The following is a 24,182-nucleotide window of genomic DNA, read 5'->3' as shown; positions in this document are numbered from 1 at the left end:
AAGTCTTGTTACATCAAGAATCTTGGATATTTTTTCCCCAGGAAGCAATGGGAAACTATTGAGCGGTTTTGAGCAGCGAAGTCCTTTGACAACCGAGATTGTGTCCTTTTCATGTCTGTGTCCCTCTACTCCTATTCCCCCTTCTTCTTCTTCTAGCGTTTGCCCTTCTTCCGTAGCCAATCAACAGCATCAGGTTGAGCCTGATGTCAAGTTTCGAGACCTCCTTTGAATCTGGAGAGGTGGCAGTCGTTGACTATGTGGGTCATAGTCTGTCTGGAGCCACAGGGGCAGTTCGGGTCGTCTCTGGCTCCCCAGCGATGGAACATAGCGGCGCACCGGCCATGGCCTGTTCGATAGCGATTGAGGAGGGCCCAATCATAACGTGCTAGGTCAAAGCCGGGTTGACGCTCGCAGGGCTCTGTGATGAGGTGTTTGTTCTTGACCTCAGCTGACTGCCAACTCTGTTTCCAAGAGTCTGGAACAGAGAAGTTCAGTGTAGGCATAGGGGACCAGATTGGGTGACAAGACGTCAAGCGTTGGACAGGGTGGGCGAAGATATCCGCGTATATTGGCAGGTCCGGTTGAGCGTAGACGTGGGAAATGAACTTAGATGATGCCACATCCCGACGAATATCTGGCGGGGCGATGTTGCTAAGAACTGGCAGCCATGGAACCGGGGTGGAACGGATGGTTCCAGAAATGATCCTCATGGAGGAATATAATTTGGAATCGACCAAGTGGACATGGGGGCTACGGAACCATACTGGTTCCCAAGAACCATTCATTTCCTAGGTGCATAGTTGAAGCAGTCACTACTGAAGGCACACCCTCCGACCTCTTGATGTGAGCGTCAGAACCGCATGAACACGCTGCCTTTGAACCCTCAGCAGTACCTAGTCCCATGCTAAGAATACCATACAGTGATTCATTCATTTGAGGTACACAGGGGAAAGAACACATACACACACACACACACACACACACACACACACACACACACACATACACACACACACACACACACACACACACACACACCCAGGAGATCTGAGATGAGTTTTCGTAGTTTGGAAAACTTATCACTAAACACTGTGAACTGTACATTACTCCGAAGCCTTGGTTGGTTTTTCACCAGTAAAGTGGGTTCAGGGCACCTAATTTATGGGTTCTGAAGACCAAGCCATTTGTATGAGAAGGACTTGGTTGCAAAGGAAATATATTAGTCAATGAAAATTAGAGCTGAAACAAAATTAGAGCAGTGATGACGGCATTACTTTAAAATGAAAAAAAAAAAAAATGCAGGAGCAGGCAAGCTCCTCTCTGTCTCTCACAACAGCCTTTCCCTCCCTTGCCCTTGGCTTTGAGCCCAGCTTGTCCACATCTTCCCCCAGGGCGTGTCACTGCTGCTGACACCCTTCAGACTTGGCTCCCCGAGCTGCCACTGCAGCTCTAAGGAGCCAGTTTCAAAGCAGCCAGCATTCCCCTGGTGCTCGGAGAAGGCTGCACTTGGAGACGGGACAACTCGATATGGACTCACCAGGGCAGAAATCACATAGATGCAATTACCCGCTAAGCCAGGCTAGAGATCCAGACAGCACCCACCAGCTCACTGCCTGCTCACCAAGCTACAGCCCAGTGACTGAAGTCAGTGCTCTGTCCCTGGGGATGAAATGTGAGTACAAGAGCACAGGCTGCAGATGTACTGGGATGTGCAGGCTCGTGTGTGTGTGTGTGTGTGTGTGTGTGTGTGTGTGTGTGTGTGTGTGTGTCCCAGACCACTACCGTATGGCCTCTAGTAGCGAGAAAAGAACTCCCCCCAAAAGAAATGGAACTCTACTTGTTTATACTTCTACATGCAAATCAAAATCCTCTTTTACTTACATTTAACCTTTTTCATTTATTATGAAAGGGGGCAGAATGAAGGAGAGACAGAAAGAGAGAGAGAGCAAGAGCACTCGAGTACTGCCCAGCTCTGGATTAAAATGGGTCTGAGGACTGAACCTGGGACCCAGAGGTCTCAGAGAGCCCTCAGACATACAGGTTGGTGCTTTAATAGGCTGGGCTATTTCCCCATCTCCAAATTCCTCATTTAAAACTACATCTACCTTTCTCACTCAAAGAACATATTCAAATGAAGGTACAGAAAGGAAAAGGTAAGAAGCCATTTGAATATGTTCTCTGACTTCAAGACTCGAGTATAGAAGCTATTATTCGCAAAACCTCAAATCCAAACCAGTCAGCCCACCTGCCCAGAAGAGCCCTGGAAGCAGAGGCAGACAGTGGGGAGTATTGGTCCTGTGCTCCCAGTGGACATGGCCTTCACCTCTGCAGGCCACACAGTCACCAAACCCCAGGCCTGGATTCCTTCTGGAGGCTAATGTGAAGGACTGTGTGCTTAAGAGACTCTTTACTCTAGCCTGCGGTGTATATTACTAATGCCTACACACACACACACACACACACACACACACACACACCCAGCAACAAATGCTGTCTGCCATGGAAACTCTCAACCGATGGCTGAGTTCCTCAGCTGCAAGGAACACAAGCTGCTTCAGTTCCAAGCCAGTTTGTGCTATCCGACATGGTCAATATGATTTTGTATTATTTGCCATCAGTTCCCTTCCGAAGGCATTTTGGGGCTGGAGGGTGCAGGAGGGAGGGAAGGGTATAATAGAGGCCCTTCCCTTCTGGTCCAGGAAGCTAGTAACTATGGAAGAAAGGAGTAAGAGAGCTCTGTGATTTGGGATGGATTCTAAACACCATCCAGAGTCCTGTGCAGAGCTGGGAGAGCAAAGCAACACTCTCTCTGCCTCTGGATAGAAGGTAGGGGAGGCAGAAACCTCCACAAGCAAATTCATTTACATCTGGGGAAGAATAGGCTAAATTAGGATCCCTTCCTTGGGCCTGTTCCAGGAAATATTTGTGAAAAGTTGGTGGAAAGAATACCACCATCCAAACCCTAATTCCGCTCTTCTGTGAAAAGCCCCGATTCCTTTGCTGTTTCTGATTAGAGAAATGTTTTCCTGACTCTGCCTTTGCTGCTGGCATGTGACCTCTTAATTTAATTTTGCGTCTGCAAACCAATTGCTGTGGAAACTTTTCCCCCACCTTGGGTACAGAAAACACGGGGGGAGGGGGGAAGAAGATGAGTAATTACATATTGTGCACCTAATTCATTTAATTAGTAGATATCACGCAACCTTAATGGCTAATAGCCATCAACTAGGTTTATGACTGGAGACATCAGCCCGTTTCTGAGATCTTTCATGTGTGTGTCTGTGCCACAGAAAGAAGGAACATGTCCCTCGTGGGTAGAGTTTGGAGTTGAGCTGTGCTCACTTTACCCAAACAGTCTATGACTATTTGGAGGAGAGGGCAAGTCTCAAACTTCATATTTTCTCATTTTCTGCCATCAGGATTATCTCTGGGGCTCGCTGCCAGCATTATGAATCCACTGCTCCCAGTGGCTGGTTTTTTTTTTTTTTTTTTTTTTAATTGGATACAACAGTGAGAAATTGGAAGGGGAGGGGGAGATAGAGAGGGAGAGAGAAAGAGAGACAGCTGCAAACCTACTTCACTGCTTGTGAAGCGTTCCTTCTACAGATGGGGAGCAGAGGCTCGAGCCCTTGCATGTAGTGACGTATGTGCTTAATTGGGTGCGTCACCACCCAGCCCCACTTTTTTCTTTTTCAAAACAACCTTTATTGCTTTGCCATTGGTTTCAGCACTATATATACTCAGGAGTATCTTTTCTCTTTTAAATTTTTTAAAATATTTATTTATTCCTTTTTGTTGCCCTTGTCATAGTTGTTGGATAGGACAGAGAGAAATGGAGAGAGGAGGGGAAGATGGAAAGAGGGAGAGAAAGACAGACACCTGCAGACCTGCTTCACCGCCTGTGAAGCGACTCCCCTGCAAGTGGGGAGCTGGGGGCTCGAACCGGGACCCTTATGCCAGTCCTTGCGCTTTGTGCCACCTGCGCTTAACCCGCTGCACTACCGCCTGACTCCCTTTCTTTTAAAATTTTAAAATTTATTTTAATTTTTACCAGAGCACTGTTCAGTGCTGGCTTATGGTGGTGCTGAGGATTGATCCTGGGACTTTGGAGCTTCAGGCATGAGAGTCTTTTTGGCATATGCTATCTCCCCAGCCCTCTGGAGTATATAATTCACTCCTCTGTACTGTATGTGTATGTGTGTAAGATTCTCTGCACCCATCACCAAGTCCCAGTGCCCTCACACCATCAGAAAGACCTCCTTGTATCCAAATCTCCCACCTTGTGCCCCTTCCCTGCTGGTAACCACCATAATTTTCATAAAAGGCTCTATGTCTTCAACTGTAATTTCCACTGCACCAAGTGTAGTATTTTTTCTCAAATTAATTTTTGGCTCTGTTCATTTGCCTGAATACATAAACTGTTCAAGATACATTAGGATGGCTTTTGACTCTTTAAGAGACTCCTCAGATCTATGGGGAAGTAAATATGCATTTTTAGAACAGAAACTAAATTAAGATTTAGAAAAGAGTGTTTTTTTGTTATGTTTTGTTTTGTTTTTTGCCATCAGAGTTGTTGCTGGAGCTTGGTGCCTACACCATGAATCCACTGGTCCTGGAGGCTATTTTTTTTCCCTTTTGTTGCCCTTGTTGTTTATCATTGTTATTATTATTGCTGTTGTTACTGCTGTTGTTGTTGTTGGATAGGACAGAGAGAAATGGAGAGAGGAGGGGAAGACAGAGAGGGGGAAGAGAAAGATAGACACCTGCAGACCTGCTTCACTGCCTGTGAAGCAACTCCCCTACAAGTAGGGAGCTGGGGCTTGAACCAGTCTTTATGTTGGTCTTTGCGCTTCATGCCATGTGCACTTAACCCACCACGCTACCGCCCAGCCCCCGAAAACAGTGAATTTTTATGTCATGCATCATTTCATGGTCTGTGGAACTCAAGGCTATTGTTTATAGGTTGCACATTGCACATGAGTAGTGTCAGGCATTTTCTTTCATTCCTTCTTCCTTTTATTTTTTAAAATTATTTTAATGTTTATTTTTCCCTTTTATTGCCCTTGTTTTTTATTGTTGTTGTTAATGTCATCAGTGTCATATAGGACAAAGAAATGGAGAGAGGAGGGGAAGACAGAGAGGGGGAGAGAAAGAGAAACACCTGCAGACCTGCTTCACCGCCTGTGAAGCGACTCCCCTGCTGGTGGGGACCTGGGGGCTCAAACCAGGATCTTTATGCCGGTCCTTGCACTTTGCACCATGCGCAGTTAACCCGCTGCGTTACTGCCCAACTCCCTCCTTCTTCCTTCCTTTCTTTCTTCCTTCTTTTCTTTCTCTTACCAAGGCACTGTTCAACAGTTCAGCTCTGGTTCATGGTGGTGGTAGAGACTGAACTTGGGGAAGCTTGAGCATGAAAATCTTTACCTAGCCACTATACTACCTCCCTGGCCCTACCATATTTGTGATCTTTATTCCCCTAACTTAAGAAAACTTACACAGATGTTGGAGATAGTGTATTTATTTGGAATAGAATGGTAATTTAAAAGTATTATTTATTTTATTTGCTAGGACAGACAGGAATTGAGAAGGAAAGGGGATAGAGAAGGAGAGAGACAGAGAGAGACACCTGCATCCCTGCTCATGAAGATTTCCCCCTGCATGTGAGGCCGGGGACTTGAACCCAGGTCCCTGCAGATGGTAACACATGGACTTAACCAGGTATGCCAACACCTGGCCCCTGAAACGACAGATCTAAACTCTAGATTTAGGAAACTTGATCTAGACTCAGTCTCTATCATATACTAGCCGGAAGACCTCGAATAAATCACTTAACTCCTCAGTCTCTCAGTCCCTCATCTAGAAAGTAAGAGGTCGTTTGTTTCTGGCACTGGAGAATGATCCCAGGATTTCACAGGTGCAAGATACCACCCCAGACTCGCCTCTCCAGGCTAATGTTTTCATTTTGTATTTTTTATATTTTTTATTTATTTATTTTTCCTTTTTGTTGCCCTTGTTGTCTTTTTATTATTGTTGTAGTTATTATTGTTGTTGTTATTGATGTCATCATTGTTGGATAGCACAGAGAGAAATGGAGAGAGGAGGGGAAAACAGAGAGGGGGAGAGAAAGACAGACACCTGCAGACCAGCTTCACCGCCTGTGAAACGACTCCCCTGCAGGTGGGAAGCCAGGGCTCAAACTGGGATCCTTCTGCCAGTCCTTGCGCTTTGCGCCACGTACGCTTAACCCGCTGCGCTACTGCCCGACTCCCCAGTTTTTTTGTTGTTGTTGTTGAGTCATGCTCTTAAGCAGATAGAATAGAATACAATGCGACAGCCGTTACTGGATAACTTCCATCAATTGTTTTTAATCCTCTTTGTCTTGTTCTCCTGGTCCTCGGTGATCCTTTCTGCAGGCCGCTTCTTCAACCCCTTCATTTTCCTGGTTTGTAGTCTGCTTAGGTCTTGCTTCTGCATATGAATCCTGTTGTACCAAAAGTATCTTGAGAGATATTCTTCCTCTTCTTTGGCTTGAGAGCGTTTGGCATTTTCATCGATAACTTAATAAAGGTCATCTGATGTGTGTCCTCCTTAGAACCAGATCCCACGAGGGCCCATCTCTTCCGGTTCAATTCGTGGTCTTCTGCAACCGATTTCTGCAACAACAACTTATAGCTTCGAACGTCGATCTTCCCATCCAGTGCAGTGAAGTGTAAAACATAGTCTAGCCCAGCCAGGTGGATATTTGGTACTGTGGGGGCTCTGAAGAAATCAGTGGGAAGGCTCTTCAGCCTTTTGTAGTCTTCTGTTACATCAAATTCATCACCAGCAAATATGAACGTTGGTGTTGTGCCCTCAGGACTTTGACTCTTCTTAATATCTTTGAGGGAGACAAACGTCTCCATACCTAATCCAGTTATATCCAGCACGTGGTGTCAGACATACGACCTGTTACTAAGTTATTTGGTCGCTTCTTATTATGAGAACCAAACATAAATGAAGAACAGTCTGACTTTTTGGAAAAGAATTCCCATGATGCCTGATCCTCAAATGGTCTTGTAATACTTTTCTTTCTATACAGAACACCATATGGTTTTGTTCAGTGCATACAGATCTCGAAGTACTTGTGTCACTGTCAAATTTGCATTTCCGGGGGCCGGGTGGTGGCGCACCTGGTTGAGCGCATGTATTACAATGTGCAAAGACCTGGGTTCGAGCCCCCGGTCCCTGCCTGCAGGGGGAAAGCTTTGTGAGTGGTGAAGCAGTGCTGCAGATGGCTCTGTCTCTCTCCCTCTCTATCCCCCCCTCCCCTCTTGATTTCTGGCTGTCTCTATCCAGTAAATAAAGATAAGAAGAAAACTGCATTTCTTCCTTTAATCAGCACGGCATTCTTAATATTTTCACTGAACTTCAGTTCTTGCTTCTCAAGTCATTTTGTATTCTTTATGAGTGGGCAAGGCAGACAGAGAAGAGAGGGGGAGAGATGCCCAAAGGAGTGCCCCACTCACTATCCATGGAGCTACCCTAATGCCTGCTGTCCATGGTGTTCCCAGGTGGTGGCAGGGCTCAAACCCAGAACCTCAAGTATGTTAAGGTTCATACTGGGCTAAGTGAACTATACCCCACAGATGAATAATATTAGCTAAAAAGAGTAACCGCTTAGAAATTTGTAAGGATTTGGTAAACCAATAACTGTAAAGAGGGGCTGGGGAAGTGGCTCACCTGGAGTCAGGTTGGTACTGTGTACGGTGCTTGGGGTTGCTGGTTTGAGCCACAACACTGCACGTACCCTACCTCTGGCTTCTCTCTCGCCCTCAATCATGTGACTCACTCTCTTTTATATGTAGTAAATAATATAAAAATTCTTAAAATACCTGTCAAAAGCATGGCATAATATCGGGCATATAATAACTGCTAAATTAATATTAGCTACTGTGGTCTGGAGAGACACAGTATCATGGTTATGCAAAAGACTTTCTCTTTTAAAATTTGTATTATCTTTATTTATTGGATAGAGATAGCCAGAAATTGAAAGGAATGGAGAGAGAGAGAGAGACCTGCAGCTCTGCATCACTACTCGTGAAGCTTTCCCCCTCAGGTGGGGATCAGGGGCTTGAATCTGGGTCCTTGCACACTGTGATGTGTTCACCCAACTCCTGTATATTTCATTCCTGAGCATGAGGCTCTGAGCTTCCAGGTACAATCCCAAGCATCACCGTAAGCCAGAGCTGAACGGTACTCTAATCTCTCTCTCTCTCTCTCCCTCTCTCTCTCATTAAAATAATTTATTATTAAAATTATTATTTTTTAATATTTATTCATTCCCTTGTTTTATTGTTATTATTGATGTTGTCATTATTGGATAGGACAGAGAAGATGGAGAGAGGAGGGCAAGACAGAGAGAGGGAGAGAAAGACAGACACCTGCACACCTGCTTCACCACCTGTGAAGCAACTCCCCTGCAGGTGGGGAGTCGGGGGCTCAAACCAGGATCCTTACGCTGGTCCTTGTGCTTTGTGCCACCTGCGCTTAACCCGCTGCCCTACCGCCTGACTCCCTAAAATAAATTTTTAAACAGTACATGATTTTTCTCTTCTTTAATATTTTTATTTATTTTATTTATTTTTGAACACACAGAGAGAAATTGAGAGGTGATGGGGAGTTAGAAAGGGAAAGCGACAGAGACACCTGCTTCACTACTTGTGAAGCTTTCTCCCTGCAGGTGGAGACCGGGGGCTTGAACCTGGGTCTGTGTGCACTGTAATGTGTGAGCCTAACTAGGTACCCCGTCACCACCCGGTCCTGACTTTTCTCTTCTACAGTGTAGTTTCTTCTTACGACTCTGGGCAGGCGGCAGGCACTGAATCAGCGCCTACTTGTTTTCTGGCCCTTCTTCTTCAGGAATGAAAGCAGGCAAGCAGCCAGAAAGAATCATCGGCCTTACTTGGGCTTTGGGGATGTCTCAAAAACCCCTCCCAAAGAGAACCATCAATTCGCTCTCACAGCTAGGTTCTAACTAAAATTTACTTGCGTAAGAATTTATCGTTGGGGAGATGGGGTGACAACATAATGGTTATGCAAACAACTTTCATGACTGAGACTGTGAGGTCCCAAGTTCAATCACTAGGACCGCCATAAGCCAGAACTGAGTAATGCTCTGGTCTCTCTCTTAAATCAACAAGTAAATATTTTAAAATATATATTAATTATTGCCTTCACTACCCTTTGACATATTGAAAAAGATGTACTTTTGCCCCATTATGGCAAGAGATGCCCTTGTTCTATTTAGAAATGAGATTCTACTACCCCAGATGATTGGTAGGTCTCTCTCTTTAAAATTTTTTTTATTATCTTTTATTTATTGGATAGAAACAGCCAGAAAATGAGAGGAAGGGGGAGATAAAGAAGGAGAGAGACAGAGAGCCCTGCTTCACCACTTGTAAAGCTTCCTCTCTGCAGGTGGGGACTGGGGCTTGAACCTGGGTCCTTGTGCACTGTAATATATGCGATTAACCAGGTGCTCCACCACTGAGCCCCAGCGTGTCTCTCTTTCTCTTTCTCTCTCTCCCCCTCCCCTTTTCTCTCTCTCCCTCTCCCCCTTTCTCTCTCTCTCTCTTCCTTTCCCCCTCTCTCCCTCCCTCCCTCCCTCTCATCCAGAACACTGATCAGCTCCAGTTTATGGTGGTTCAGGGGACTGAACCTGGGAATTTGAAGCCTGAGACAGGAGAGTCTCTTTGCATAGCCACTACGTTTTCTATCCCTGCCCCACTCCCTCTCAAAGATAAAAGGTAAGAGAGAGGGGCTGGGGAGATAGCATAATGGTTATGCAAATACATTAAAAGCCTGAGGCTCTGAGATCTCAGGTTCAATCCCCAGCACCACAATAAGCCAGAACTGAGCAGTGCTCTGTTCTCTTTCTCTCTATATCTTTCCCTCTGTATCTACTCTTTCTCATTAAAATAAAGTAAATAAAATTTTTTTTTTAATTTTAAAAAAGGTAAGAGAGAAAGAGAGACACAATAGCACTGCACCTCCACTCATGAAAAAAATTTTTCCCCTCCAGTGCCTGCACTATGAATCCATTGCTCCTGGAGGCCATTTCCCCCATTTTGTTGCCTTTGTTGTTATTGCTGTTATTGTTGTTGAATAGGACAGAGAGAAATGGAGAGAGGAGGGGAAGACAGAGAGGGGGAGAGAAAGACAGACACCTGCAGACCTGCTTCACTGCTTGTGAAGCGACTCCCCTGCAGGTGGGGAGCCGGGGGCTTGAATGGGGATCTTTACACTGGTCCTTGCACTTCGCGCCACGTGCGGTTAACCCACTGCGCTACCACACGGTCCCAAAATTTATTTTATTTTTGTATTTTATTTATTTATTTATTTATTTACTTGATAGAGACAGAAACAGAGCAAGAAGTGGGCCCTAGAGAGGGAGAGAGACAGACACCTGCAGCCCTGCTTCACCATTTGTGAAGCTTTCCCCCTTCAGGTGGGGATTGGGGGCTTGAGCTGGGGGCCTTGCACATTGTAACATGTGTGCTCAGCCAGGTGCACCACCATCTGGCCCTCCAACACCAAGATTTTATCAGACATAAGTCTGAATCTTTACACCCCAATGTACCTATCAACCCAAAGTTAAATCTAATTGTTTAGGGTATAAAATGGGGAAAAACTCTTTTTGGCTATTAAAGGCCGAAGCGAAGTCTTTGACATGCTTCTCTCTGCTCAGTGGATCAGCACGGTGACATACTCCCCTGGCAAGGTGGCAGAGAGGAGGACACTGGCCAGCCTATGGCTGAACTAGCACAAGAAGCCACCAGGTCTCAGAGAGACATGGTGGGAACAGCAGGACTTTCAAGAAGCCCAGCTTCCCCTGCACCCACCCAGTGACGACTGTCCCAATATACAAGTTAGTGTGAATGGGGTCTTTTGTTACAACTCAGTGTACTCTGGTTGGGGCTGTTGTGTCAAAATACCCCACTCAGGATGAACCAGGTGGGCAAACGTGAGCACCTGGTTGACCAGAAGCCCAGGGGATGTGGAGAGTGAACCAGGTTGGCTGTGCATCCTTCAGTTTTGCAGTTGCCCTCACTCTCCCACTGTTGTTGTTCTTCACTTTTTGTTTTTTTTATCCAGAACCAGGACCTTGTGTGTACATGATTTCACTGCTCCTGGATCAACTTTTTCATTCAAATAAAGAGACAAGGAGATAGCAGATCAAGGAACCGAGAGAGAGAGAGAGAGAGAGAGAGAGAGAGAGAGATGCCTCAGATCTGGGCTTCAAGCATGGCAAGGCACTTCCTACCCAGGAGAGCTATCGCTCAGACTTTCTCATTCAGCCCTTCAATTAACTTATTTAATTCTTGCCACCAGGGCTACTGCTGGAGCTTGCTGCCTGCACTAGTCATCCACAGCTCCTGGAAGCCATTAAAAAAGTTTTTTTTTTTTTCTAATTTTTACTAGATAGGATAGAGAAAATTTGAGAGAGGATGGGGAGGTAGAGGGAGAGAAAGAGAGAGGTACCTGCAGATAGGCTCCACCACTCACGAAGCTTCCCCACTGCAGGTGGGGACCAAAATCTTGAACCTGGGTCCTTGTGCTTGGTAATATGTGTGCTTAAACCAGTGTGCGACTGCCTGGCCTCTTTCTCCTTAGTCAGCCTATTACCCTTCCCCCCACCCCCCCCACACACACTGACCTTTACTTCCCGAAGTAAAGCTTGACTGCTCTACCCTCCTGAGGTTGGCCCTTTGTTGAAAGTGCCTCAGACTTCAATATAGCTTGTTCTTTTTTTTTTTTTTCCCTTTTGTTGCCCTAGTTTTTCATTGTTGTTGCAGTTAATATTGTTGTTGTTGATTATGATGTCATCGTTGTTAGGACAGAGGAGGGGAAGACAGAGAGGGGGAGAGAAAGATAGACATCTGCAGACCTGCTTCACCGCCTGTGAAGCGACTCCCCTGCAGGTGGGGAGCCAGGGGCTGGAACTGGGATCCTCACGTGGGTCCTTGCGCTTTGCACCACGTGCGCTTAGCTTAACCCGCTGCACTACCGCCTGATTCCCAATATAGTTTGTTCTAAGAAGCTTCCCAAGCAGCGACAGTATTAACATGACCTGACCAAGCTAACTTGCTAACAAACTAACAGTTCTCCCCCAGAGAATAAAGAATCCAGACGATCTTATATGGTGACTGGTGAGGATTTCACTGGGACTTGTTATCTTTGGGGTTCACAGATGCCGTTTCTTGGGCCATGTCGGTGTTCACCCTCGGCTGAGAAGCTGAGGACCCAGGAACTGGTGCCCATGGTGCCGGCCAAGGTGAGGGTGTGTTGTTTTGTAAGAGCATATGGGGAGGGGGCAGTGAGTAACTTCTTTAAGTGACTCTTGTATTAGTCTGCCCTGGCTACCCTAGCAAATACTAAGGCTAAAAGTTAGACAGACTTATTGTCTCCCTCTTCCCCAAACTGGGAAGTTCAAAATCAAAGTACTGCTGCTCAGTTTGGTTTCTAGAGAGAGCACTTTCCTCCTAGCTACCTTTCCTCTGCATCTTCATATGAAGAGGGCTCTGGCATCTCTTTCTTTCCTTTCCTTTCCTCTCTTTCTTTCGTTCTTTCTTTCTTTTTTATTCGTTAATATATTTTATTAGCGGTTTAATAATGATTGAAAAGATTGTGGGATAAGAGGGGTACAATTCCTTACTGTTCCCACCACCAGAGTGCAATATCCCATCCCCTCCATGGGAAGCTTCCCTATTCTTTATCCCTCTGGGAGTCTGGACCAAAGATCATTATGGGTGGTCGGGAGGTGGTGCAGTGATAAGGCTTTGGATTTTCAAGCATGGGGTCCTGAGTTCGATTCCCCGACAGCACATGTGCCAGAGTGATGTCTGGTTCTTTCTCTCTCCTCCTATCTTTCTCATTAATAAATAAATAAAGTCTTAAAAAATATCTTTATGGGGTGTATAGAAATTAATGGCAACTGCTTATACCAGGCTCATTTTAGCCACCTGTAAATCCTAACCCTAACCCCCTCTTCCTCATGGTGTTTGTAAAAGCCCTGGCAGATTTGAAGCCAGCTTCTAGTGTTTGTAAAAGTCCCGACAGCCTTTGACCTTTATGACCTCTGCCCACCTTTTAGTCCTTGTATACATAATATGAATCATTTTTTGTCAACTTTTCTTTATGTATAAAAGGGAAATTCCCACAGCACCTCAGGGCCCAGGAGCTTTTTGTCATTAGCTGATTCTGGGTCTGGTGCACCAAAAATAAAATCTGTTTTCTAGTAACCCCAAGGTGTCATGACTTTTGTTCAGATTCCTGCGTTTACAGTCTGGCTTCTGTCATTGCTTGTCCACTAGACATGGGCATTGGCAGGTGGATCCACACCCCCAGCCTGTTTCTGTCTTTCCCTAGTGGGGCAGAGCTCTGGGGAGGGGAGGTTCCAGAACACATTGGTGAGGTTGTCTGCCCAGGGAAGTCAGGTTGGCATCATGGTAGCATCTGCAACTTGGTGGCTGAAAAGTATTAAGAGAAAAAGCAGAAAAGTTTTTAGTAATCAGGAACCTAAAGGTAAGAGTATAGCAGGTGAGATTTGGGGTCTCCATGTTGGAATTTCTCCCTTTTCTTAAAAGGGTGCCAATCATTAAGTGAGATAATCCAGAAGGAGAAGGATGAATATGGGATGATCTCACTCGTGGACAGAAGTTAAGAAATAAGAACAGAAAGGAGAAACACAAAGCAGAATGTGGACTGGGTTTGGTGAATTGCACCAAAGTAAAGGACTCTGGAGGGGAAGGGGAGGTTTTCAGGTCCTGGTGCCTGATGGCGGAGGAGGACCAAGGCTGTGGGTAAAAATGTTTTGAAGAAAACTGAGAAATTTTACATGGGTACCAACAACTGTATTTATTTTATTTTTTTTTTTAAAGAAAGACAGTTTTTTAAAAATATTTATTTATTCCCTTTTGTTGCCCTTGTTGTTTTATTGTTGTAGTTATTATAGTTGTTGTTGATGTTGTCGTTGTTGGATAGGACAGAGAGAAATGAAGAAGAGGAGAGAAAGACTGACACCTGTAGACCTGCTTCACCACTTGTGAAGCAACTCCCCTGCAGGTGGGGAGCCGGGGGCTCGAACCAGAATCCATAAGCCGGTCCTTGCGCTTAACCTGCTGCACTATCGCCCGACTCCCAACTACATTTATTGTGAATGATTAATCCCCCCAATTAAAAAAAAAGGACAACTTAGAGGGGTGTTCACAATAGCCAGCATGAGTTTAAAGAGAGTAAAGTTGAGGTTCTTAGAGCCAAACCTAATGTGTGTGTGGAAAGGAAGGAAGGAAGGATAGAAGGGATGAAGGAAGATGGATGGAAGGGATGAAGGAAGGAAGGATAGAAGGAAGGAAGGAAGGAAGGGAGGAAGGAAGGAAAGAAGGAAGGAAAGAAGGAAAGAAATCTCCTCTACTTAATTTCCAAATGGGGTATTTGCAAGTTCAAGTTCAATCTAAAAAAAAAAATCAGGACACAAGTCATCCAAGTTCTTTGCTTCACTTCTTTAGAATAAGGACCATCTGCCCTTCAGTGTTCACCCACTGCACTACTTGTCAATTCCTAGAGAACTAACCCAGGGCTTGGCATGCATGATACCACTGAGTTACCTCCATGGCCCAATTTTTATTCTATAATTTTAGATGTAAGGAGAAGGAGAGAATGGACACAGAGAGAAAGAGACACTATACACCACTGCACCACCCATGGAACCCCCAGGTACTGCCCACTAGGCTCCCAGGCCACAGCACAATCTATGTATTTTAAGTTTTTAACTGTGAGTCGAAATATGGGATGATCTCACTCTCAGACAGAAGCTGAAAAGCAAGATCCGAAGAGAAAACTGTGAGTCGGGCGATGGTGCAACCGGCAGAGTGCACACAGTACCTTGAGCAAGGTCCTGGGTTTGAGCCCTTGCTCCCCACCTGCACAGGGGGTGGGGGGGGGGGATGCTTCACAAGCAGTAAAGCAAGTCTGCAACTGTCTCTCTTTCTCTTCCTCTTTCTATCTCCCCCATCCCTTCTCAATTTCTCTCTGTCCTAATTTGGAAAAAAGGAAAAACTAGTCACCAAAAACGGTGGATTCATAGTATCAGTATAGAGAGCCCCAGCAAAATCCCTGGTGGCAATAAAAGGAGTGGAGAGGGGAGGAGAAGTCATTTAGCTGACAGCTGACAGTTGCTACTTTGTCTTCTACAGAGTGCTGTGCCTGCAGCCAGGCAAGAAGGGGTGCTTGAGCAAAGCCTCTATGCACCCACTCTTCCAGAGCTCTAGTCTGCTTGTGGGCTACGGCTTGAAGAATTATCAGTAGAAGAAACCCTCTCCACAGGAAGGGGAGGGGTGGAGGTAAAAACTAGGCAGACACATACATACATACACATATATATGTACACACTCACACACACACACATATATATGCTCTTCTTCTGTAATGCTAAAAGCTGAGAGTGACAATAACTTATCCCTCTCCCCTTGGGGACAGTTTACTTGCTCTGACTTGGGGAGGAAGCAAACCAAAATGGCAATTTGCCCTGTGGGCGAGGTTTTGTGTAGTGTTTACTCAATACCAAATTCAGCCATAGACCAAGTTATAGAAATATTTTCTATGAAAGGAAAAAAGAAAAAAGAAAGAAGCCGTTGGGTGGGAGCTGCTGAAATAGCTCACTTGGATAGTGAGCCTTTTGTTCTGTATGTGACCCGGTTTCAAGCTGCTTCCTACAGCACTGGAGGAAGCTTCTGTGCTGTGGTCTCTTCCTCCCTCCATATCTGTCTGTCTGTCTCTGTTTTAAAAGGCAGAGAGGGGTACGTTACAGTTTTTGCAGGGAAAAGCTGTGCAAAAACTCCAAGTCTTTACAAAATGCAAACTCCTTAAAGAAAATTCACAGGCGGGTGCCGGGCAGTAGCACAGCAGGTTAAGCACACATGGCGCAAAGCCCAAGGAGCGGCTCAAGGATGCCGGTTCCATCCCCTGGCTCCTCACCTGCGGGGGGGGGGGGGGGAGGGGGGGGAAGGGAGGGATCACACAGGTCTACTGATGTCTGTCTTTCTCTCCCCCTCCCTTCCCCTTCTCTCTTGATATATCTCTGTCCTATCAACAACAATGACAGCAATAATAATAACGATGATAAACAGCAAGGGAAACAAAAGGGAATAAACAGCCTCCAGCAGCAGTGGGTTCATGGTGCAGGCACAGAGCCCCAAAGATAATCCTGGAGGCAAGAAAGAAAAAAGAAAATTCACTGGTTAGTTGAAAAATCACAGAACCAACCCTGCAGTGTAACTTGGGGGTGGGGTGTCACATCCACAATGCATATGAGATGCAAACACATCTGAGTTTGTAAGTAAAGACTGAATGTCCTTTAAAAAATCATAAGGATATTCACATTGCTAATTAACATCACCTTGAAACATATATATATATATATGGAACCTTGTAAGTCTTTACTATCTAAACCAGAAGTTGTAGGTTCCATTAGGAGGGGCTGGGGAAACAGCATAATGGCTGTGCAAGAAATCTTTCACGGGGCTGGGCGGTAGCACAGCGGGTTAAGTGCACATGGCACAGAGCCCAAGGACCAGCGTAAGGATCCTGGTTCGAGCCCCCGGCTCCCCACCTGCAGGGGGGTGGCTTCACAGGCGGTGAAGCAGGTCTGCAGGTGTCTGTCTTTCTCTCCTCTGTCTCCCCTCCTCTCTCGATTTCTCTCTGTCTTATCCAACAACAACAATGACAACAATAATAATAACAAGAGTAACAAAAATGGGAAAAATGGCCTCCAGGAACAATGGATTTGCAGTGCAGACACCGAGCCCCAGCAATAACCCTGGAGACAAAAAAAAAAAAAAAAAAAGATGTCTTTCATGCTTGAGGCACTTGGGGGGTCCCGGTTCAATCCCCAGCACCACCATAAGCCAGAGCTGAGCATTGCTCTGGTTAAAAAATAAATGGGGCTAAGTAGACAGCAAAATGATTATGCAAAACAAAATGAAAACAAACTCAGAGTTCCTCAGGTACAAGTCCTAGCACAACCATAAACCAGTCTTGAGTAGTGCTCCAGTAAAAAGAGAGAGAGAGAGAACCAGAACGAGAAAGGAATTAAGAGTCAGATGGTCAGATGGTGGCTGGGCGAATAGCATAATGATTATGCAAAGTGTCTCTCATGCCTGAGGCCCAAAGTCCCCAGGTTCAGTCCCTCTCGCCACCATAAACCAGAGAGAGCAGTGCTCTGGTAAATATATATACATCAGACGGTGATGTTGTCTCCTCTATACAAGACGCAGACTGTGAACTGGTGGTTCTCGGGATGCCTAAGGGCTAGTCTGGCTCCAGTGTTTGCTAGTCAAACTGGTGTTTTGGTGGGGGGCTGCGGTGGAGGGAAATGTCCCGCCTCTAGATCCAGGGGAGAAGGTTGGCGGCTCAGCAGCCCCCTCGCAACTCCCCAGCCCACCCCGGGGGCCTCCTGCGGCTGCGGCTGCCAGGCGGGAGCTTCCCCCGCCTCCTCGCGGCTCCCGGGCTTCCAGGTTCAATGAGGATGACATCATGGAGCAAGCACGCGGGCGCCTGGGAATCAAAGCGGCTCAATCCGCGGCTGGTTAACTGCACCGCCTGCCACACACCCCGCCCCCGCCCGCCTCCCGCGTCCCCTCCCCGGCTCTTGCTGGTCCTCCGATTAAGGATGGCATTATTGGGAAGGGCAAACGCTGATCAAAACTGGGGACCGCCAACCATAGGTTGTGGTTTTTTTTACCTTCCCTTCTTCTTCTTCCCTCTCTCAGGGGCCACCTTAACGATTTCCCTAATTAATGGATGACATCTTTGGCTGAAGGAGAGGCGCTGGATTCGACTCTGTCTTCGTCTTTGTTCACCTTCTAATTAACTTTCGTAGGTCACCCAGGTCTCCCAAACCTAAAAAGTAAAGAGGCCCATTGTATGGGAGAAGCTAGTAAACTTACTTTTTTTCTTCTTCTTCTTTTTCTTCTTCTTTTCTTTTTCTGCTGCTGGGGCACTTAAAAGGGAGAACGATTATAGAGCGAGAAAAATAACTCTTTAAAGGCTTTGTGGCTTGCAGAGAAGGCACAGGACCCTCGGAAAGAGATCACTGAAACACCTTCTCTACCAATATTTCCATGCATAACAAAAACAAATTAGCAAGATGCATCGAAGTCTAGCAGCATTTATAATAAATCTTCTCCCTATCTTTTTCTTCTTCTTTGTGGAATGTAAGCCCCTTCAAGTCAACAAAAGGAGTGGGCTTAAGGGAGAAAATAGCCATTGCGACAGCTAGGAGCCTGTGCACCGCCGAGTGAGTGCAGGGCACTGCCAGAGCTCCCGCAGCAACGCTGCGGAAGATACTGTCCCTGAAACCCAGAGGCTGTTGACAAAGGAGCAGGCTTTTGTTTGCTTGCTTATAGGGTGGTCTTTGGTGGTTCCAAAGTACTTGTAAGGTCTGGAGACAGCATAATGGTTATGCAGAAGACTTTCAGGACTGAGACTCCCAAGTCCCAGATTCAGTCTCCAGCACCACCATAAACCAGAGCTGTGCATTCCTCCCCTCCCCTCCCCTCCCCTCCCCTCTCCTCATTAAAAATAAAATAAATAATAACAATAAAGAAACCCCATGGTGATGGATAAAATGGATAAACCAGAATAAGATTCATTGTTGTTGTTTCTTTTTATAGCAAACAACACATGGCTCTGTTTAAGGCTAAATCAAAAGACTGATTTATTTATAAAGTCACAGAAATCATGAGGGAAGAAGTCAAGTTAAAAAGGTAGTTAAAAATCCAAAGTCTTGGGAGTCAGGCAGTAGCACAGCGGGTTAAGCGCAGGTGGCACAAAGCACAAGGACCCACATAAGGATTCAGTTCGAGCCCCTGGCTCCCCACCTGCAAGGGAGTCGCTTCACAAGCCAGCGAAGCAGGTCTGCAGGTGTCTTGCCCCCTCTCTGTCTTCCCCTCATCTCTCCATTTCTCTCTGTCCCATCCAACAACAACAACATCAATAACAACAACAATAGCTACTACAACAATAAGAAAACAAGGGCAACAAAAGGGAATAAATAAATACAAAAAAATACCCAAAGTCTGCAACCAAGCCACCCAAGCAGGACTGAGATGGAGACACTTTTCATGGAAGGCGTCACAGGTGAGTGAAATAGCTCACCTAGATAGTGCGCTATTCTGTCATATGCACTAACCAGGCTCAAATCTGGTGCTCATCATGTTGAAGCAAGCTTTGGTGTGTGGTCTCTTTTACTCACTCTCTTCCTGCTCTCCTCTCTCTCTGTATAAAGATACTGTTAAGGGAAAACTCTTCTCAGTTGCCTTGCAAAACAGAGTCAACCCTGAACAACCCCATGAGCAACTTTATTGTTTCCTTTTTATGTGTTATCTATTTCTCTTCTGTTTGATAGGACAGAGAGAATTTGAGAGGGGGGGTTAGTTATGAGAGGGGAGGGTAAGTCAGGGAGAGAGAGAGATACCTGCAGTACTGCTTCAACATTGTGAAGCTTTTCCTCTTTGCAAGTGAGGACCAAGTGCTTGAACCTGGGTCCCTGTGAGTGGTGATGTCTGTGCTCAGCTGGTTACATCACTGCCTGGGCCACAACTTTATTGTTTCTTATTCTTTTTTTTTCTTTTTTTCATTTATTATCTTTATTTATTGAATAGAGACAGCCAGAAATCAAGGGGGAGGGGTGATAGGGAGAGAGACAGAGAGACACCTGCAGCCCTGCTTCACCACTCGTAAAGCTTCACACACACACCCCCGCAGGTGGGGACCTGCGGTCCATTGTAATATGTGCGCTCAACCAGGTCCACCACCACCCAGCCCCTGTTTCTTCGTCTTATAAACAGAACCAGAGATGGTTGTAGAAGAGCTTACAAACTTTAAATATTGCCTATACTTATATGTTCTTCCTATTCTTTTTTTTATTTATTCCCTTTTGTTGCCCTTGTTTTTTTATTGTTGTAGTTATTATTGTCATTGTCGTTGTTGGATAGGACAGAGAGAAATGGAGAGAGGAGGGGAAGACAGAGAGGAGGAGAGAAAGACAGACACCTGCAGACCTGCTTCACCGCCTGTGAAGCGACTCCCCTGCAGGTGGGGAGCCGGGGGCTCGAACCAGGATCCTTATGCCCATCCTTGTGCTTTGCGCCACCTGCGCTTAACCCGCTGCGCTACAGCCCGACTCCCTGTTCTTCCTATTCTTTGGATTTTTTTTTTTTTACAGATTTATTTTTAAATTTGTTTATTTAGTTTGGATAGAGACAGAAGTTGGGAGCGAAGGGGGTGATAAAGAGGGAGAGAGAGACACCTGCAGCACGGCTTCACTGCTCATGAAGCACCCCCCCATAGGTGAGGATCTGTGCCCTTGCACCTCAACCCAACTAGTCACTCCATTCTTCTTTGTACACTAACGTTGTTCCGCAGCTCAGATTTGCTTCTTTCTTTTTTATTCTTTGTTTCCATATCATAAGCATTTTCCTGTGCTGTTAAAAATAAGAACACACTGGGGGGATAGCACACTGGTTTGCACAACAGACCTATGTGCCTGAAGTACTAGAGGTTTCAGGTAACTGAGTAGTGGTGTGAGCAAAAATAAATAAATAAAAGTAAGAGCAAGAAATTTTGATGCAGTGATTCCTCTCTAGGACTTTTTTTTTAATATTTATTTCCTTTTGTTGCCCTTGTTTTTATTGTTGTTGTTACTATTGTTGTTGATGTCGTCATTGTTGAATGGGACAGAGAGAAATGGAGAGAGGAGGGGAAGAGAAAGATAGACAACTGCAGACCTGCTTCACCGCCTGTGAAGCGACTGCCTTGCAGGTGGGGAGCCGGGGGCTCGAAGCAGGAGCCTTATGCTGGTCCTTGGGCTTCGTACCATGTGCGCTTAACCCGCTGTGCTACCGCCCCACTCCCCTCTAGGATTTTTCTTAGAGCTACATTTGCGCACGTACAAAATGATAAATGATACATGATACATGTAGCGCTGGTCATAGAAGATTGAAAGCAACATAAACATCTACCCATAGGAGAGTGGTTAAAGACTCATCATGGGGGTGGTCGGGGCGGGGGGGGGGGCACAATGGATAAAGCACTGGATTCTCAAGCATCAGGTCCCGGGTTCAGTCCCTGGCAGCACATGTGCCAGAGTGATATCCGGTTCTTTCTCTTTCTCCTCCTTTCTCATTAATAAATAAAATCTTTTTTTTTAAAGACACACTGTGGGGGCCGGGTGGTGGTACACCTAGTTGAGTCCACATTTTACAGTGCACAAGGACCCAGGTTCAACCCCCTAGTCCCCACCTGCAGGAGGAAAGCTGCAGGTAAAGGAGGGCTGCAGGTGTCTCTCTGTCTCTTCTCCTCTCTATCTCCCTCTGCTTCTCAATTTCTGGCTGTCTCTATCCAATAAATTAATAAAGATAATTTTAAAAAATTTAAAGATATATTGTGCACACATACATTGGAATATTATGCAGTCATAAAAATGGGTGAAGAAGCTCATTATACAAGTTTGGAATAGTCTCCAAAATAGCTTGTTTGGTATGTGAGTGAAGAAACAGCAACAAATTAATCAAACAGTGTATACAGTGAATGTTAAACCCTTCTCCGGAAAAAAGGCAGCCTTTGAATTTTTACCAAAAAAAATTTTTTAAGTCCTCTAGTATCAGTTATCTATTCATAAAATTTTTTCTCTACGTAGTAGTTGTCTTGGAAGAAGAGCATCAAGGGGGCTGGGGAATCACACACCTGGCTGAACATACATGTGTCACGACCTAGATTCAAGTCTCCGGTCTCTACCTGCAGTGGGAAGCTTCATCAACAGTGAAGCAGGGATGCAGGTGTCTCTCTTTCTATCTCCTCTCTATCTCTTCCCTCGCACCAATTTCTTTCTGCCATATCAAATAAATAAATAAATAAATAAATATTTTTAAATCACAAAAAAAAAGTTTTTAGAGAGTCAAGTGGTAGTGCACCGAGTTAAGCGCAGGTGGCGCAAAGTGCAAGGACCTGCGTAAGGATTCTGGTTCCAGCCCCAGCTCCCCAGCTGCAAGGCATTCGCTTCACAGGCGGTGAAGCGGGCCTGCAGGTGTCTTGTCTTTCTCGCCTCCTCTCTGTCTTCCCTTCCTATCTCCATTGCTCTCTGTCCTATCCAACAACAACAACATCAATAACTACAACGGCAACAAAAGGGAATTAAAAAAAAATTTTTAATGTTTTTAAAGGAAAAAATTGAATATCTGAAGAACAGCTGTAGTGGGTTGAGTGGTGGCACATCTGCTTGAAGCACAGGTTACAATGCACAAGGACCTGGGCTTGAGCCCCCAGCCCCCACCTGCAGGGGCAAGCTTTGCAAGTGGTGAAGCAGTGCTGCAGGTGTCTCTCTGTCTCTCTCCCTCTCTCCCTCCCTCTTCCCTCTTGATTTCTGGCTGTCTCTAACCAATAAATAAATAAATGTAATAAATAAAAATAAGAAATTTTTTTTAAGTTGAAAAAAGAAAGAACAGCTGCAGGAGACTTTGCCATACCTTTTACTTCTTTTGAATTTATTGCATTACTTATAAAAACCTATACATTAAAAAAGAGATAGACTGCTATCTTCCAATCTTCTCTCTACAGCCTTAAGAGAATCCCACTAATTTCCACATACTAAACAACCTAGACTTCTCAAAGTCCACCTGGATTTAAAAAAAAAAAAAAAAACAGTGGAAGATGTAGTTGTTCTCTCTTTGAAGTCTTTAAACGTTTTCTAATGGAACAGGATAATGCATTCAGTGATTCAATTGTTCAAAACTCAACAAACTGTCAAATCTGGATAAATAAAACATTCACAGCCTTCATCAGCATATGCATGGGAACAAATGCTTTCAGCCTTGGAATTGTGAAAATATTTCCCTGCATTTGAGATGGGCTGAGAAAAAGATAAAGCCATTAAATGTAAGCTACTGTATCACACAAATTCTTGTTCCTGAGTCTTACATCAATCGGTTCAAATGATTTGTGAGTTCTAGCAAGGGATTAAACAAAATCCTAAAGCTACTAGTCTCTTCTCATCACCCCTCAGTTCCATGGATAAGTGTTGTATGCTTTACATTGGGTAGTTCTCCCCCGCCAAGAGAATTGGATCAGTCCAGTTAGTTTCACGGCCCACTTGGCCCCGCCCCTAGGAACCCCGCCAGAGTTCCAGGGAGAGGGTTCCTGAGTGCCAGAGTTTCAGAGTTCGAGAGTTCGGGAGTTAGAGAGTTCCAGAGTTGGAGAGTTGCAGAGTAAGAAAGAGTGCTTGCGCCGCCGCAAAGAGACAGCAGAGTCCTGTTTGGTGATTAGTTTGTCTTAGTTTATGAATCGTTGTTCCTGAATAAAGAAATACAGCTTCCCTGCCCAGCCGTTGTCTCCGCGTCTCTGTTACCCGCCCGTGAAGCTAGCCCGGCCAGCTAGAGCCGACGAATTTTAACAACAAATGGCGCCCACGTGGACCTGACCTGCGCATCTCTCAGATAAGTAAAGACAACTTGGCTACCTATGTACGATGGCCTTCTCTTCTGCTTGTGAAGAGATCTCCAAAGGCCTCTGCTCTTTCTTCATGAGAATGTTTTGCTGTTTCTGGAATATTTATCTCTTGACCACTCTGTGGTTTCCACCCACTTGGGTGAACTCAAAACAGCCAGAGGAGTCGGGAATAGCCAGCGGGCGGGAGGCAAGGCGCGGAGCTGCTGTTTCCACCTGGTTAAACAGCCAGCCAGCCGGCTTCGCCCAGACAACCCCCGCACACCGCGCCCGCAGCCCCGCAGCCCCGCAGCCTGCAGGAGGCTGACGCCAGCACGCAGGAGCCCGATGCCAACACGCTGGAGCCCGATGCCAACACGCTGGAGCCCGATGCCAGCACACAGGAGCCCGATGCCAACACGCTGGAGCCCGATGCCAACACGCAAGAGCCTGAGGCCAGCCCACAGGAGCCGGCTCTCCACCGCATGGCGCAGGGCACTGGACGCGTGATCCCTCCATGCTGCTCGGCCACTGCGAACAGGGCAGCAGACATGGCAGGGCCATGGGGCAGGGCCGCGGTGGCCTATCATGGCCGCCACCCCTGGGCACCTAGGTCCACGCCTTCTACAAAGCTGGCCTGCCTGCCCTCTTGCTATGAATTCTGG

At 45.8% G+C, this 24,182-nt stretch overlaps 1 protein-coding gene and 1 pseudogene across 1 annotated transcript in view; both read right to left on the bottom strand.

Annotated features, from left to right (window-relative positions):
- Nucleotides 1-23,826, bottom strand: part of OSTM1 (osteoclastogenesis associated transmembrane protein 1) — a 93,852-nt gene extending 70,026 nt beyond the window's left edge. Inside the window, exon 1 of the mRNA XM_060190678.1 lies at nucleotides 23,816-23,826. The gene's annotated coding sequence lies outside the window, so the exon portion shown is untranslated. The remainder of the gene's footprint in view (nucleotides 1-23,815) is intronic.
- On the bottom strand, nucleotides 6,355-14,651 carry LOC103124724 (ribosome production factor 2 homolog; annotated as a pseudogene).
- Nucleotides 23,827-24,182: the final 356 nt, after the last annotated feature.

This window comes from Erinaceus europaeus, chromosome 4, assembly GCF_950295315.1.
Source record: "Erinaceus europaeus chromosome 4, mEriEur2.1, whole genome shotgun sequence".
Taxonomy (NCBI): domain Eukaryota; kingdom Metazoa; phylum Chordata; class Mammalia; order Eulipotyphla; family Erinaceidae; genus Erinaceus; species Erinaceus europaeus.
Note: the sequence above shows the minus strand (reverse complement) of the source record. Positions and strands in the feature narration are given on the sequence as shown.